General features: G+C 44.0%; 1 protein-coding gene across 1 annotated transcript in view; it reads right to left on the bottom strand.

Moving 5' to 3' along the window:
• The window catches only part of LOC124799121 (LIM/homeobox protein Lhx3), a 202566-nt gene that overhangs the window by 119402 nt on the left and 64671 nt on the right, over positions 1 to 18493 (bottom strand). The gene's annotated exons all lie outside the window — the stretch shown is intronic.

Below are 18493 nucleotides of genomic sequence, written 5' to 3'. Positions count from 1 at the left end.
ATAAAAATAAAATTACATAATTTTTCGTTAGTTTGCAGGTTCCTCTGCAGTCCTAGTACAAGTTGAAATCACCCCGCCACACTACCGCAGCAATCCAGCTAGCGGGAACAACACTGCAGAAATCCAATCCTGAGCTGATGGAAGTGCGCAACAGCAATGTTCCATCGTATTGGTTAGGTTCTGCAGCTGCTTTCAGTGTGACTACGAAATCTGAATGACGAAGATCGCAATGACAGAGATCATATATTTGTGCAGAAACGGGAATCACAAGAGCAAAGGAGGCCCTGGTGGTCGAAGATCTGTGCGTCACCATCGAGTGGTAGTGTCAAAGTAGAAACCAGTCATGTTTTCAGCGTCTTGTACGACGTTCTGATCATGTCGAAGATATTCCCGAGCTGGGTTTCACGACTGCTCACACGCTTTCAAAAAACCAGTCGAACCGAGACAGCAATGGAAATGTTGCAGTGATCTGCCAATCCAGATAACTTTTTTAGCCGCCTTATCACCACGGTCGAGAGCTAAGTATAGCACTTGGACTCTGAGAGAAAGGAGCAAAGCAAGCAGTGGAAACATTTGGTTTCACAACCGGATAAAAACGGCGGAGACCCTACCTTCATCGGGAAAGGTGATGATTCTGAGAGTTTTCTTGGCACTAGCATGGTGTCGTGGTAATACACTATCCTTGTAAGTTGTAAACGGTCACTGGAGCTTACAACCGAAATCTCCTGACGAGTGTACAGGAGGCTGTCAAGGTCAACCGTCGCCGGAAGCTGTCCAAGGGTGTTCACCGAGAAGCCTCAGAATATTTTGCGCAGGGCATTATCATACATGCTGCTTCTTTGGGATATCAAAGTTTGCTTCACCTCCCCTGTCCCACCCCTCCCCTGTATACCCTTAATGGCACCCGGTGACTACGTCATTGCTCCTCCGATGAACGAACCATTGCGTTCAAGCATTTATAGTAGGACGAAGAGATCTCCTAGATGAAACGTTTCCCGAAAAGAAAAATAAAGCAAAAAACAAATTTCCATCTCTTTGGTCTTTGGTGATTCAGCGTTTGAAAAATGTGTGGTATTAGATGGTAAATATGTAGAAAAACAGTAATAGCATCATTAAATTTCTTGTTTTTTTCCCCTTTGAGGTGATAATGAAAACGTTGTGATTGCCCGCTCCTACATTGCAACAGATGATCAGTAAGGCAAAAAATGGCTCTGAGTACTATGGGACTTAACATCTGTCGTCATTAGTCCCCTAGAACTTAGAACTACTTAAACCTAACTAACCTAAGGACATCACACACATCCATGCCCGAGGCAGGATTGGAACCTGCGACCGTAGCGGTCACGCGGTTCCAGACTGAAGCGCCTAGAACCTCACGGCCACACCGGCCGGCAATAAAACAACAGTAACAATGGAAAACGAAGAGAGAAGTGGCCCAATTAGAAATGACGTAAGGCATGTAAGCAGTCTTTCTCCCCTACTGTCCAATAGGGACGTTAAGGTAACAGTGATGGTAACAGAACAATGGTTCAGCAGCAGAGGTTTTAAAATTCACGGTGAAAGGATATCAGTCATAGGACTTGCTGATGATTTTCTTGTTTTCAACGAAAGTGAGGAAGAATTGTACGATTTGTTGCACGAAAACCACAGGCTGTAGAGGGCATAATATGCATAGAGAATGAGCGAAAGAAAGTCGATACAATGAGGAGTAGCAAAAATAAGCTAAGCGATAAACTTAACCCAAAAATGAGGATACGAAGTCCTTCATCTACTTCGTATGATGAAGAAATTTGTCTACCTCGAAAGCAAAATAACGCGTTGCAGACGAAGAGCATTGAAGAAGAAGACTAGCACAGGCAAAGAGTACATTTCACGCTAAAAGAAGTTGACTAATACCAAACATCGGCCTTAATTTGTGGAAGGCATTTCTGAAAATGTACGTTTGAAGTATTGAATTGCATGGAAGAGAATCATGCACCGGTGGGGGGGGGGGGGGGGGAGGGGGGAAGCTGGGAAAGAAGACAAGTGAAGCATCTGAGAGGTCGCACTAGAGAATGCTGAAAATTAAGTTGACTGATAAGATAATAAATGAGGATGTTCTCCGTAGAATCGGACGCGAAAGGAATCTGAAAAACTCTGATTAAAAAAGGAACAGCATGAGAAAACATGTGTTGAGGTACCAGGGAATACCTTCCAATAAACTATAGAAGACAGAGAATGAAATGTATCCAGTGAACAACTGTGAATATGTGGTGTAAGTGCTTCTCTGGGGACGAAGAGACTGGCACAGGAGAGGGAGTTGTGGCGCGTCCTTCATCGTACCAAACAAGATATGGTGACCTCCCTCACCCCTCACCCTCCCCCCCCCCAAAAAAGTGGTTACTTGAACTCAATTACTGTGACTCATTCTCACATGTGATCATGGTACATGCTGATGTAATAATCCTGCTCTGTGCTTAGCGTAGTGTCGAAAGTGGATCTATGTCGTGTAGATAACTGCGGTGAATGTTTGTGTGGTATAGAGCTGTGTTGGTGTTATTGCGACTGATTATGGAAACCATTTCCTTCGTGTGGGGTTCTCCTCGGTTATTTATGACAATTATTCTATGTATTATATCTCGCACGACTGGCCAATTTCGGCCTTACATTCCATTTTCAAGGGCAGCAGGCGTCGATATGTTGTACAATTATCCTGTTACTAAAGAGCGGATGTAGCCGCTTGTATGTTCTGCGCTCGCTCTCTGACCGGCTATATCCGACGTTTAGTAACAAGATAACTGTACAACACATAGAGGCCTGCTGCCATTGAAAATGGCCTTAAGGCTGAAATTGGCCAGTCGTGAGAGATATAATAATGAGAATACTTGTCAAAAAGAGACGTGGTGGAAAACTACAAAAAGTCTTTCAAGATTGTGGAAATGAAAGGAGGGGAGTGGGTGAAATACAGAACCAGCACTTACGCTATTCCTCTCAGTTTACCAACCAGCCTCTAGACTCATCTTCCTCACCATCAACAGTGCTACATGGTGTTTTACCATGACATACTACCGAACGATTTCGGATCCAACTCCAGGCACCAGTGCACGGTTTGGGTACCAAAATGCATAATCTATCACATCTCCATTTCCAAGATAATTGGAAGTTAAAGAAAATTTCTGTGTCATCATGAATAGAACCAGCTACAGGGTGTGGGGCAGCTGAACCTAGTAATAACCGAAGACACAGGAAAGGACTTACTATAGAATGATTTGTTAGGACAAGGCATATTGAGCGTTAGAGAAGACATTGCAAATTAGCAACAGTATTAAAAGTCATCTCAAGAAACTGCCCTGAAACGCTATGTTGACAATCGGACTTAGGATACTGGTGTACAACTTCATCGCCTGTGACAACAATCATCTCAATCATATCCATATAATGATCGACTAGAGTCTCCGAAATAGATGATGATCTTTTTTCTTGGCTGACTGAACAGCCCGGTGCATGCTTTTTTTTTCTTATTGACGACATTTTGGCGGCTCGTATGCCAGATCAGGTGCTCTTGTGTTGCCTCGTCAAAATTCATTCGGTGTTTTTGTTGTTGATGTTGATGAGAGATACTATAAGAGAATACCCGAGGCCAGCACGTAACCTACTGCTTTCGAATACCAAGGTGCTCAACGTCCCCGACCGACCCACTTACGATCATCAACAATGTTATATCCCCTCATTCCATGAGATGCTACGGAGAAATCTGAAATTCAATCCAGCACGTTGACACGAGCTCTGGTAATCAGGAACCTCGCGCTGCCACCAATTTCCCTTTCGCTGGCCTAGTACTAGCGATGGAAATTTCTCCAGCGACGGGGATTCGAAACAGGTACTTCTGGGTCGAAGCTACTGAACAAGCGTCCGTTAGTGACCTCGGCTACGGAGACGAGTCTGTCTCCACGGGTACAGCTGATTTCGCCGCGAATCTCGAGATTCGAGGAAGTAGCAGAATCTCTATCTGCCTATCGATGGAATTTTCCTTTGTACCCTCATATGTAAAAAGGACGGTCAAGTTGCGATTTTTTTCCTATAAAGTGATAACGAGAGGGAATATCAGCATAGAGAACAACAAACTTCGATTCTCTTTGTCAGAAGGTAGCTAGAAGGAACCAGTTTACACCAACTGCCAATAAACACGGAATTGCCTGTTGGTCTTTTATCTCTGGTAACTGTAGACTAAGGTTATCAGTTAGTGTTCTCAGGGAAGGAAAGACGACGGTGTGTTCGGTGGAAATGCTGGAAAGAGGTGGATTTTAATTTTGGATTCTGTGGGGAAGGAAACCAAACAGCGAAATCATCGGTCTCATCGGGTTAGGGAAAGGTGGGGAAGGAAGTCGGCCGTGCCATTTCAGAGGAACCATCCCGGCATTTGCCTAAAGCGATTTAGGGAAATCACGGAAAACCTAAATCAGGATGGCCGGACGCGAGATTGGTCGTCATCCCGAATGCGAGCTCAGTGTGCTAACACTGCGTCACCTCGTTCGGTCTAGAGGTGGATTCACGTGGAACCTGTGGAGGAGCGGGAGCAGGATGTAGTGGCAAGACGATGAAGATGCCGGCGGGATTCTGGCAAAGTACTGTACTTCTGCTGCAAGTCTCAGAGTTAGAAAGAATTGTGGACATATCGGCAGAAACTATTAAACTATTGACGTTACCTTGGTGGCTACAGGTTTGGTTTAGTTGAATTATTAAATTTCAGCGATCCAGAGTGTCTCTTTTTCAGTTCAGTTTTCTTGTGCACAATTACACTCATTACAGCGGAATTTGGCGCATCTTGTGGACCACAAAGCCTACCAGTTATTTTGTGAGACATCCCTACCGTTAGCTGTGCTCCTTTCGCGGCCGACTCAGCGATCGGTCACCACGAGAATAAATACGGGACGATGCCACTTGTCGCTGCTGGTACGTACGTGGGAAGAGAAACGGCAAGTCTGGAGCAGCAGATAAGGCACTGAGTCACGACCGCCACAAATTAGGTTCGTCTCGTAATCCCACAAAGAAGCAGTTCTTTGCTGAAACGAGCAGCTGCTGAACGGTACTGCAGCAGGTAAGTACGAGGTTGTTGCACTGTCAAGATTTTATAACCTTTGTTTTCTTTTTTTTTTTGTGGGTATTCATTGCCTCCAGATGGTTTAATAAACGTAAACATGGTCCGTAGTAGGCTGTAATGGTTTGGTTATTCATTTCTGTTTGCATGGAACTGCATAGCGAACATTCCAACACGAAATTACTCAGTAATGCGACGCTGACGACAATGTGTTCCTTACTAAACCACTCAGCAAACTTGTCAGATCGTGCTTCTTAACCTTGTCAGTAGTATTTATATTTACTCTGTATTACAAACAGCTAAAGCAGGGGCGCTCCCATCTAAAAGTGAAGCCGCGGCTCCCGGAATTGCAGGAGCCATGAAAACTCTTTTCTAGTTCGATGGAGCGTTCGCTATAAAGGACAAACCTGTTTACACTGACTGCATCCTCACACGGTACAGGAATGATGTGTCTGTACTTGTACCAGACCAAGTGAAAACCTTACAGACGTATCCCAGTTTCCGAAACTACCCATCTTAGCTAAGGCTATAGGAGCCTGCATGCTTGGTATCTGTCTGGATGAATCTGCTATGCTGCACCCTCACTCGTACGTAATGTTTCTGCATATTGTACATGACTGTAAATAGTGTTTGTATTGCTTTCGTTTGTGTCATTATGCACGAATAGCTAAATGAAAGGGGCGTATCAGTCCGGTGATGGCATATGGTCTTCACCTCTCGTAAATTACCAGGGGGCCACTAGACTTGTCCACTCCACTCGAGCATACTCATTCATCGCCTTCGCTCAGGACGATCCATCGATCCATCAAGAGAACAGCGTAGAGCATGATTATGAGGTACTAACTTCAGCCACTTCTGCCAGCTCCTAGTGATTAAAAGCCTTTCACTTCCAGAATTCGAACCACCCAACTACTGTTGGAGAGGGTCAGTCACATCGACACACTGCATTGTCAGTCACAAAGGATGATATAAAAAAATAATAACAGAAATAAGTCTCTGTGGCGTTGCTAGTCTGCCATCGGGAGCCTCCCAAGGCGGCGGATGGGAGAAATCAAATACATAAGACGGATGAAAACATGCAGAAAACCCAAGACATCTGCTGTGGAAACCACGGACGTGTAAGTGAGCGCCTGTTAACCCAAAGGGCGCTGCTCCGGAAACTGACAACCTTTGGTTCTAAGTAAGAATTGGAAACACTGGACTAACAGTTACAACCTATCATGGTTCAACACAATAAATCAATCTGGAAAATCACACACACTAATGTCATAGTTAGATCGACAAAAAATTCTGGTACTAACTCTCCAAAAAGACGATTCACCGATGAAGAGGCAGTAGACTAAGCTAACTGTTGCATCTTCAAGAGTAAAATAGGAAAACGGGCGTTTAACGGCACTCAGCTTCTGGGCATGTCCTAGGTGGTACACAAAAATATAGCACAATCTGAGAAGTCTTTCCCACAAGCGACCGCCTCATTACCAACAATAAGTACTTGCTGATCAATCTCTGCTCACCCTCTAACGCAAACAAACGAAAAGACCCACAAAACATCGATATGATCTGGGCAAAACTCGAGAAACACGTGGCAAAAATCCCTAAAGAAGATGTGAAGATTCTGCTGGGTGACTTCAATGCACAAATCGGCGAAGACATAGACTACCAAAACCCGTAACCCAATAATCAGCCCGCAGATTCTTGAACAAAAATGGCACAATATTCACAGAACTAAGCCGACAAAATAATTTAGAACTCATGTCAGCGTCTTTGAGGAACGTTCCACGGAAACAGAAGACTTGGAGCTCCCCCATACAATAAACTGGTGAATATCAGATCTATCATGTAACCATATCCTACCCTCTACACAAAGAATTCACGACTTCCAAATCCGCAGAGCGGTGAGAATCGACTCGAATCACTATTTAACGAGAATGAAAGTGATATTTACACCAAAGAAAATACGCCAGAAAAAAATCATACTTACAAAAATTCAACTTAAGCAATATCGGAGAAACCAGCCTCAAAGAAGAATGGAAAAAGTGCTTGCAAATTCCTGGGAAAAATTCCTCACCAAAATCACACAAAAGGCCACATAATTAATCCAAATGAAATAGAACTACACATTCAAAATATGAAAAAGTGCTAGAAGAAAGCAAAGAACATTACATTAATTATAACAGTAAGAAAACACCAGAAAATAAACAGCACTTCAATGAAATCAGGAAACAAGCAGCGAAAACCCTGCGAGACGATATACAGGAAGAAACAACTGTATTCCATCGAAGGAAATTATCGCAACTACAGCACCCGAGATTTATTTACAACTTTTGCCTGAATAATCCAAGGATATACCCCTCAAAATGTATGTATTAGAAAAAAAAAAAAACAGAAAAGTTACGTTGACAAATCAGGAGAACTTTTGGGAACTAGGACGATATTCTTCTGTACTCAACTGCTCCGAATCCTACACGGGATTTCACAAGGAAATCACACCCAGGTCGAATCTCTACCTCCCTGACAAGAAGAGATGCACAGGCAAATCCTCAAACTCAAAAATAACAGAGCTTCGGGAGAAGATGGTTTCACTGCAAAACTGCTGAAAAACCTTGGACCAAATCCTCTCAGGGAACACACACAATTAGGCGAAGGCTAGAAATGCGCCCTGCTCACTCACTGCAGAATAAAGGTGACAAAACGAAATTAAATAATTATCGAGGAATTTCCGCTCTGCAAGTTACGAAATTCTATGAGCTTGCCTCCTCCAAAGAGGTCAGGATCAATACGATCAGAATAGTGGCGAACACGAAACCGTCTTCCGCACTGGTCAAGAACGGATATTAAATTTAAAAATAAAATTATAGTACAAAGCGCTCAGGAACTACCCGATCATACGTTCCTTTGTAGCTCCTCAGTTGGCACCACGAGCTGCAGCCCCCCACCAATAAACAATCCCCTGGTAGTACTGGGAATTGAACTCGTGTCCTCCGCTGAGGGTCTGTCGCATTGACTGCTTGACTGCGAAGGCACACAGGTTTATACACATAATTTACAAATATTTCGTGCAAATCGATTGAACAATGACGAATTAAGGTCCCGCACCGCGATTATCTGTCTATATATGACGACTGATCTTAGAAACGACTGTAGGGGTTTTGATACGGTTTTCACCAATAGACTGATTTGCGGGGAAGGTTTGTGTATAACTATAATCTATTACCGCAACACCAGGCGAGTCGTTCGGTTGTGGATGTATCGTGCTAGTCGTACGAAGCCGGGCCTGATCACTGATGTACACTATTTGACCGAAGTCTTCCGACTTTGGCTGATTTCTGCCAACAGGATTCCCACGCCCGGGTTCCCGGGTTCGATTCCCGGCGGGGTCAGGGATTTTCTCTGCCTCGTGATGGCTGGGTGTTGTGTGCTGTCCTTAGGTTAGTTAGGTTTAAGTATTTCTAAGTTCTAGGGGACTGATGACCATAGATGTTAAGTCCCATAGTGCTCAGAGCCATTTGAACCATTTTTGCCGACAGGACTGGAGCGAGAAGCGACGGTGGAGGAAGCAAGAGAACGCTGTGGGAGCGATATATAATTTACTTTCCCTTCCGGCTATTTATTTCGCTCCCTCAAATCGCAGTTGGTACGACCTGCTGTTTAAATTAAAAAAAAAAGTATTCAAGAATATGCATTCTGTAGCTGTTTCATAATATTGCCGTTATTGTTAGTCATTGTGCTATAATCCGTTCATCCAAGTTGAACGGTTGTGTAAACAAACGTACATTTTGCTATTGGTCATTGGCTCCATTACTCGAGCACTGGTGTAGTAATACCACTGGGAGTTTAGGAATTTTGTTGTTACTGTAGCGCGAATGATACTCTGAAACATGCTAAATTATCGAAAGTCTGAAATATATTTGACATCCACTGTGCTAAATGTCTAATGGTAAATTGTTTAATTCTTGTACCCAATATAGCTGAACTTTCGGGTTCGCTGTGTTTTATTTTTAATAAACCTGTTTACAAAATCATAAAACTTGCTAAATCTGCGTAGAAGAAAGGGTAGTTTTAATATCGGAGGGGGGGAGGGGCGTTCCAGTTTTGGCAGTTCTGCCAGGAGCGGACGATTCTCTTGTTAGGGTTCTGTGTGTAAACACCTCCAGTCGCTTTATCTCACACATATTGTCAGTTATTACATTTATGCAATGATTCGATTCAGATCATTCCGGGGTTCTGTAAAGATCAGCCAAGGAATATTCACCCTCCTAATTGCGTTCAAGATCTACTTTAGACCGACAGCGATAGCGGTAAAGAGCAGCTAGCAGTATGATTTTTTACAGGGTGGAGTAAAATATAAGGGGCGATCAAGAAGTTTTCATTCGATGGTCGCTCAGCCCAGAATCGGTATGCCAATCAGGCAATATCTCCATGAGCATTGAGGCAGTAACCCCACTGACGCACCTTGTTGAAGATACTCGTTTTGCAAAACGCCTTGTCTACTGCCTGTAGAAGTCCGTAACTGCCTGCTGAATATCTTCGTCCGACATGAATCTTCGACCATTCAAGGCCTTTTTTAAGGAACCATAGGCGTGATAATCGCACTGGGAGGGATCAGGATTACAGGGCGAGTGCTCGACTGTCTGCTACTTGAGTTGGCGTAATTTCTGCGTCATGACGTTTGCGACGTAGGACTGACAGAAGAGACAGAGAAGATCCAGCTAAGAGCGGCGCATTTTGTCACGGGATTGGCGCGAGAGCGTTGCGGAATTCTCAACAAACTCCATTGGCAGACGTTACAAAAGAGGCGTTGCGCATCACCTAGAGGTTTAGCACTGAAGTTTCGAGAGAGCAAGTTCCAGGAAGATTCGGACAACATATTACTTCCTCTCCCACATATATCGCACAATAACCACGACGAGAAAATCTGAGAAACTGAGAGTCAATACAGAGGCTTATCAACAGCCATTATTCCCATGCAAGTGGTACAGGGTAGGGGGGATCAGTTAGTGGTACCAGAAGTACCCTCCATCATGCATCATTAGCTGGCTTGCAGAGTGTGATGTAGATGTAGGTACGGGGACGCGCATTATCATGAAGCAGCAACATCCCTTGGCTTACCATTCTACAACGGTGGTTTCCCACAGGCATGCTGCCCCATACACATTCTTCGTTCTCCGATGGATGTCTACTGGTGTTTGTACTGTGGCAGCCAAGAAAAGAGTAACAGCACATTTGTCCTGTTTGGACACAGTTGATGATAACGTCACCATATACTGTATTCGAACATTATGAAGTACCTCGAAGAAAACGATTTATTGACACATAGTCAGCACGGTTTCAGAAAATATCGTTCTTGTGAAACACAACTAGCTCTTTATACTCATGAAGTAATAAGTGCTATCGACAGGGGATGTCAAATAGATTCCATATTTTTAGATTTCCAGAAGGCTTTCGACACTGTTCCTCACAAGCGTCTTCTAACCAAACTGCGTGCCTACGGAGTATCGCCTCAGTTGTGCGACTGGATTCGTGATTTACTGTCAGAAAGGTCACAGTTCGTAGTAGTTGTGGAAAGTCATCGAGTAAAACAGAAGTAATATACAGCGTTCCCCAAGGAAGTGTTACTGGCCCTCTATTATTCCTGATCTATATTACCGACATAGGATCAATCTGAGTAGCCGTCTTAGATTGTTTGCAGATGATGCTGTCATTTACCGTCTTGTAAAGTCATCAAATGATGAAAACGACTTTCAGAAGCATTTAGATGAGATATCTGTATGGTGCGAAAAGTGGCAATTGACCCTGAATAAGGAAAAGTGTGAAGTTATTCACATGAGTACTAAAAGAAATTAGCTAAATTTCGCTTACGCGATAAGTCACACAAATATGAAGGCTTGTAAATTCAACTAAATACTTAGGGTTTACAATTACAAAAAACCTAAATTGGAACGGTCACACAGATAATATTGTGGGTAGAGCAATTCAAAGACTGCGATTCAGTGGCAGAACACTTAGAAGGTGCAACAGGTCTACTAAAGAGACTGCTCACACCGCGCTTGTCCGCCCTATTTTGGAGTATTGCTGTGCGGTGTGGGAACCGCTTCAGGTGGGGCTGACGGATGACATCGACAAAGTACAAAGAAGGGCAGCTCGTTTTGTATTATCGCGAAATAGGGGAGATAGTGTCACAGACATGATACGTGTATTGGAGTGGCAATCAATAAAGCAAAGGCGTTTTTCGTTGCGACGGGATCTTCTCATGAAATTTCAATCACCAGTTTTCTCCTACGATTGCGAAAACATTCTGTTGGCACCGACTTACATAGGGAGAAATGATCATCACGATAAAATAAGAGAAATCAGGCTCACACATAAAAAATTTAAGTGCTCGTTTTTCCCGGGTTCCGTTCGAGTTATGAACGGTAGAAAGACAGCTTGAAGGTGGTTCATTGAACCTTCTGCCAGGCACTTTATTGTGAATAGCAAAGTAATCACGTAGATGTAGATGTAGTTCAAGTTTCCGCATTTACCTCACGTACGTCGGAAAGACACGAACGCCACACTAATCCCTTGCCAACATGTCGGTACGTATATAAGCGCATCCGAGTCACGCCACGTTGCATATACGCTGCAGCAGCGCCCTCAAACGGAAACTTTTTGGTCGCCCCTTATAAAACTGGACCGGAAAGTATTTCATGCAACGTAAGATAGACAACCCAACGTCTCTCATCGGCAACCAGGGCAGATGATATAAGTTGGGTTGTCTATCTTAAGACGCATGAAATATTTTCCGGGCGTTTTATTTTGGCCACCCTGTATTTGAACGTACTGGTACGCTCAACGCTACATCCGGAACGGCCTGCCGATGCTGCCTGCACAGTGAGTTTCACGGCTCTTAGCGCTGAACAATCGTCGACCTCCGCTGCAGTCAGCACAGCTCACAACCTGCCACCAGCCACGTCACGCTCATTCACACGGAAAGAGCAACGCCCACCACCTGTTCCACTGGCACAGTTTCCGCGATGCCCAAGCTGGCACAAACACAGCAGAGCTGGCGAATGCCGAAGGTATTGGCTTTCAATAGTGTGAGCCCATAATCATGGTCTCGTCGAATAATAGAAGATTTCGACTAAATAAATTTTATACGTTGCGTGACAAAAAAAATTGAAGCACGCATAAGGAGAGGATGAAACGAAATTAAACATCACGGGCTTAGAGGATACGTGATGTTATTTCGGTGATTACAAAATCGTGTCTCATTTACAAGAAGCTTGGCGGTGTGTAACCACTTATCGATATGATAATTTCTCTAGCCTGGATGCATGCACTGATTCTGTTAAAAAGGATGTCATAAAACCATTGCATCCTCTCCTGATCCAAACTGGCTCACAACTGCTGTAACTGATCCATGATATCTTGGTTATGGCATTGGGAGAAAGGTGAGGTCCGAGCTGGTCGTGCAGATGTTCCATTGACGACAGTTCTGGGGGACCTAACTGACCGCAGAAGTACCTCAGCGTCACATACAAATCGTAAACACATGTTCCATATGTGATCGAGCATTGTCCTGTTGTAAACTGGCACCACAATACTGACTCCTCAGATGTAACACATGAGGGCGCAGGATGTCCGCGACATACAGCTACACTGTCAGAGTACCCTATCACTCACTACCACCAGCGACTGAAGTCGTATACGAATGGCTCACCACATCATGAACGCCAGGAGGAAGGCAGCTGTGCCTCTCCAAAACACTGGAAGAATTGGTCCTTCCCAGGTCCCCACTATAATCATCAACGATCGTCATCTGGGGTACCGCTGAATTCTGATTCATCGCTGAACACAAAGCGACATCATTCATCACCAGTCAATGCTTCCTAGCAATGGTCCCATTCCAAACCGATCAATGCTGTGGGACGACACAGAAGGTTGCACGGAGTCCGCTACTCGTTCTCGGATGCAGGTGCAGATGTGATGGAGTTACGATGTGCCTGGTCCACAGACGTGGTTAGCCGGAACCTTGACGACGAATACGTCTGCTCTCACATGCGCACGCAGTACATCTGGCCACTGTCACATTCTAATGCCCGCAACATCTGGACATCGCACTATTCGACCAGCCGACCAAATGAAGACTCACAGTCGGGCTCCTTTCAAACTCTTTACAAATGCTGATGACACTGTCTCACTCAAGTGCGGGGCACCTCTGTGTTCTTCACAGTGATCACACATCGTCTGACGCTGGTCATGGTTCTTATACACAATCGAGTCACATTAGTGGGACTACCGTCTATGTTCAACGTCAAAATACAATAAACACTCGCAGACAGTACGTGGCAGCACTAGCAGTGGGCGGCATATAAATCATGTTGGGGGGACACTGTAAAACAGTACAATCGTTGTTGTAGTGCAGAAACGGCGTGAGTCATCTGACTCCCAAAAGGGCACGATTATCGGCTTGCGGACCTAGGCTGGAAGCAATTCAGAAACTGCAAAGTTCGTAAACTGTTTGCGTACTGCCGTTTTTAAAGTATGGCGTGCATGGCAAAATGGCGCTGTCCAAATCCAGCGGCGAGACAACTGTGGTCTACCATAGGTCGAAAATGATATAGGCGAACGACGGCTGCAGAGATGTCTACGGACGAATAGACGTGCAACTGTTGAGCAACTAACCGTCCAGTGGAACCAAGGGGCAACCAGCAGTGTCTTCTCAACGACCACTCAGGGAACGTTGCAGCATATGGGCCTCTGCATCAGGCTCCTGGTTCATGCACCCATGCTGACTGCTGTTCGTTGGCGACGAAAGCTGGATTCTGCACGCCAGTATCGCAACTGGACGTCCACTGAGCAGCGACAGGCGCCATTCCCAGATGAATCACTTTTTATGCTCCATCGGGCACATGTCTGTTGGCGTGGTATGGCACTGAAATAATAGTCGAAATGGCGAAGGCGGAATGAAGGAGCGTCATGTTCCTGGGGAGTGTTTTTGTGGCATCCCCTGGTTGAACTCGTCATTCTGCAAGGCACAGTGGATCAACAGATGTATGCATCTTTCTTTGAGGACCATATTCTCCCCTACGTGCAGTTTATTTTTTTCCTCGGCACCATGTCATCTACCAGCAGGACAATGCAATGTATCAGACAACTCGCAGTGTACGTGCGTGGTTCTGAGTATATCAGGATGAGATTAAAGTACTGCCCTCGTCAGCAGACTCCCTGGATTTAAATCCAAACGAGAATCTGTGGGACCGCCTCGATCGGGCCTTTTCACCATGGATCCTCATCCGAGAAACCTAGCGTGGTTCTGAGAACACAAGAATGAGTTTAACGTACTGCCCTCGCCACCAAAATCCCTGGATTTAAATCCAAATGAGAATATGTGGGACCGCCTCGATCGGGCCTTTTCATCATGGATCCTCATCCGAGAAAGCTAGCGTGGTTCTGAGAACACCAGGATGAGATTAACATACTGCCCTCGCCACCGAACTCCCTGGATTTAAATCCAAACGAAAATCTGTGGGACCACCTCGATCGGGCCTTTTCAGCATAGATCCTCATCCGAGAAAGCTAGCATGGTTCTGAGAACACCAGGATGAGATTAACTTACTGCCCTAGCCACCAAACTCCCTGCATTTAAATCCAAAAAAGAATATGTGGGACCACCTCGATCGGGCCTTTTCAGCATGGATCCTTACCTGAGAAACCTAGCGTAGCTGGCTGTGGTACTCCCTATCCCTATCGGTACTTGCCACAACCTCACAGACTCTCTTCCTTCACGTTTCGCAGCAGTCCGCGCTGGGAGAGATGGTTATTCAGCTTTTGACAGATGGTCACATAAATGTGACTGGACCATGTTATATCATACCATTTCTGGCAACAACACTTAAACACGAACAATGGAATGCACTCCTGTAATCGACCTACCTGTCACAGAGTGTTGAAACTCAAAGCATTTACACACCCGCTATGCCAATACTTCTTTCAGAGTTTGCTGATACAGTAGTCCGATACTCCGCAATCATTTACACTCGCTCGTTCCACGGTAGACCCGTGCCAAAACACTGCACAGGTCACACCAGGAAATGGGGGTAATACGATGAATTATAAACCAACATCACTGACATCGATTTGCAGTAGGATTATCGAAAATATACAGTGTTTGAACATTATGAATTATCTTAAAAAAAAAAGCCGGCTTGTTGACATATAGTCAACACAAATACCGTTTTTGTGAACAACAGTTAGCTCTTTATTCGCACAAAGTAATGCACACTATCGACACGGGATCTAACTTCGTTCCATTTTTCTAGGTGTCCGGAAGGCTTTTGACAGCGTTCCTCGCAAGAGGCTTCTAATCAAACTGCGTGCCTAAGGAGTATCATTTCAGCTTTGCGACTGGGTTTGTGATTTCGTGTCAGAAAGGTCACAGTACTTATACTCGGCAGAAACCATCGAGTGAAACAGAAGTGATATCCGGCGTTCCCCAAGGAAGTATTATAGGCCCTCTGCTGTTCCTAAACCGTACCATCGATTTAGGAGACAATCTGAGAATCCCTCTTAGATTTTTGCAGATGATGGTGTCATTTACCGTATAATAAAATCATCAGAAGATTAAAACCAACTGCAAAATAATTTCAACGCTATCTGTAGGGAGTGAAAAACGGCAGTTGCCTCTGAGTAAGGAAAAATGTGAGCTCATCACATAAGTACAAAAAGAAATCCGTTAAATTTCGGTTACACGATAAGTGACGCAATTTTAAACGCTGCCAATTCAACTAAATACCTAGACATTACAATTACGAACAACTTAAACTGGATTACATAGCGTTGTGGAGAAGGCGAATCAAAGATTGCTTTTGATTGGCAGGACACCTAGAAGAAGCAATAGGTCCACTAAAGAGACTGCCTATACTACAATTATTCGTCCTCTGCTAGATTATTTCTGTGCAGAATGGAATCCTTACCATATAGGTTTAACGGAGGACATCGAAAAAGACAAAGAAGGGTAGCTCGCTTTGGAGTTTATCGTTCCGGCATGATACTTTCACGAAATTTCTGTCATCAACTTTCTCCTCTGAACGTGAAAATATTTGTAATTCTCTTGGAGAAAAACAGCGTACGGATAAGGTATTTTAAAAACGGATTACAAACATTCCAAATAAATATTTTAATACAGCCAAAACAGTTTTAATTTATTTTTCAAGTGAAAATATTTTATTGTCGTCAATCTGCATACGGAGAAATGATCATCGCAACGAAATAAGATAAATCAGTGCTCGTATAGACAGATTTTCCCACGCGCTTTCAGAGAGTGGAAAGGTAGAGAAATAGTCTGAAGCTGTTTCGAAGAACCCTATGCCAGCCACTGAAGGTGACTTGCACAGTAATCAATGTAAGTGTGGATGTAGATGGTGTGTATGTATACGAAATTACGTTGATATCCAACATGTTTTTTGGGTGCTTCAATTTTTGTTATGCTATGATATGAGGTAAAATTTTATAGACAAATGGATAGTATCTATATCAAATATTACAGCTGGCCGGAGTGGCCGTGCGGTTCTAGGCGCTACAGTCTGGAGCCGTGCGACCGCTATGGTTGCAGGTTCGAATCCTGCCTCGGGCATGGATGTGTGTGATGTCCTTAGGTTAGTTAGGTTTAATTAGTTCTAAGTTCTAGGTGACTGATGACCTCAGAAGTTAAGTCGCATAGTGCTCAGAGCCATTTGAATATTACATTTAAATGACAAACTTCCAACGGAAGTTAGACAAAAGTTATTGAAAACTGGAACCACAGCTTTCGCCAGTGTTTGTCAAAATAGGCACTAGGTGTATTCCACTAAATTATTGGCCCGTATTATTAACGTCGATATGCAGCACGATTCTGGAACTTATGTTGTGTTCGAATATTATGAATTACCTCGAAAAGAATGGTCTATTGAGATACAGTCAACACGGATTTAGAAAGTGTCGTTCTTATGAAACACAAGACTTTACTCAAACAAGGTGCTGAGTGCTAGCGACAAGGGATTTCAGATCCGTTCTGTGTTTCTTGCGGTCGCAGGTTCGAATCCTGCCTCGGGCATGGATGTTTGTGATGTCTTTAGGTTAGTTAGGTTTAACTAGTTCTAAGTTCTAGGGGACTAATGACCTCAGCAGTTGAGTCCCATAGTGCTCAGAGCCATTTGAACCATTTTTTGTGTTTCTTGATTTCCAGAAATCTTTGACACTGTACCTCACAAGCTGCCTGTAATCAGATTGGTGCTTATGGAATATCGTCTCAGTTATGCGACTGGATACGTGATTTCTTGTCAGAGGGTTTACAATTCGTAGTAATTGACGGAAAGTCATCGAGTAAAGCATGTTATTTCTGTCCTTCCCAAAGTTAGTTTAAAGGCCCTCTGTGTTCCTTACCCATATAAACGATTTAAGAGACAGTCTGAGCAGCCGTCTTAGGTTGTTTGCAGGTGATGCTGTCGTTTACCGGCTACTGTATGGTGCGAAAATTGGTAATTGACCTTAAGTAACGAAAAGTGTGAGCAGAGTACTGCTGTGCGGTGTGGGATCCTTACCAAGTAGGATTAACGATGAACACCAAGAAAGTTCAAAGAAGAACGCACGTTTTGTATTATAGAAAATAGAGGAGAGAATGTCACGGACATGATAAAGGATTTGGGATGAACATTATTAAAACAAAGGCGTTTCTCGTAGCGGCGGGAACTTCTCACGAAATTTTTACAACCAACTTTCTCCTCCGAATGCGAAAATCGACGTCAGCCAAAGTAAGGAGGAATGATCATCATAACAGACTAATGGAAATCGCAGCTCGCACGGAAACGTATAGGTGTTCGTTATGTCCTCTGGCTGCTACATAATACAGAATTATTGTGAAGGTGATTTGATGAACCCTCTGCCAGGCACTTAAGTGTGATTTGTAGAGTAGCCATGTAGATATAGATGAAGATATTGTAATTGTAAGTCACGACGCTTGGATGTGCCCCTGCTCTGAACAGCTCTGGACGCTATAGTGCGAAACACCTGATCGCACATCAACGCCAGATTGTAATTATTTGTGGTTTGGGAAGAATGATAAAGGGACCCTGTGATGGAATACCTGCACAGAAAATCAGAATGCGACAGCAGTGCGAATTTTGGAGAACCGGCGTTTGGTGCTGACTGCCGAACGATTCTCCAAGATACATTGCTCGTAAGGACACAGAGATAAGATACGAGAAATTAGGGCTCATATGGAGGCAAATAGACAGTCGTATTTCCCTCGCACTGTTTGCGAGTGAAACAGGATGGGAAATGATTAGTAGTAGTACAGGCAACTCTCCGCCATGAACCATTCGGTGGCTTTCAGAGTATCTATCTAGATGTAGATGTAGAATGCAATTGGCTATTGAAGGTTTTGTTTGAAGCCAACGA

Source organism: Schistocerca piceifrons, chromosome 5 (assembly GCF_021461385.2).
Source record: "Schistocerca piceifrons isolate TAMUIC-IGC-003096 chromosome 5, iqSchPice1.1, whole genome shotgun sequence".
Classification (NCBI taxonomy): Eukaryota; Metazoa; Arthropoda; class Insecta; order Orthoptera; family Acrididae; genus Schistocerca; species Schistocerca piceifrons.
This window is presented reverse-complemented; position numbering and strand designations above follow the sequence as displayed.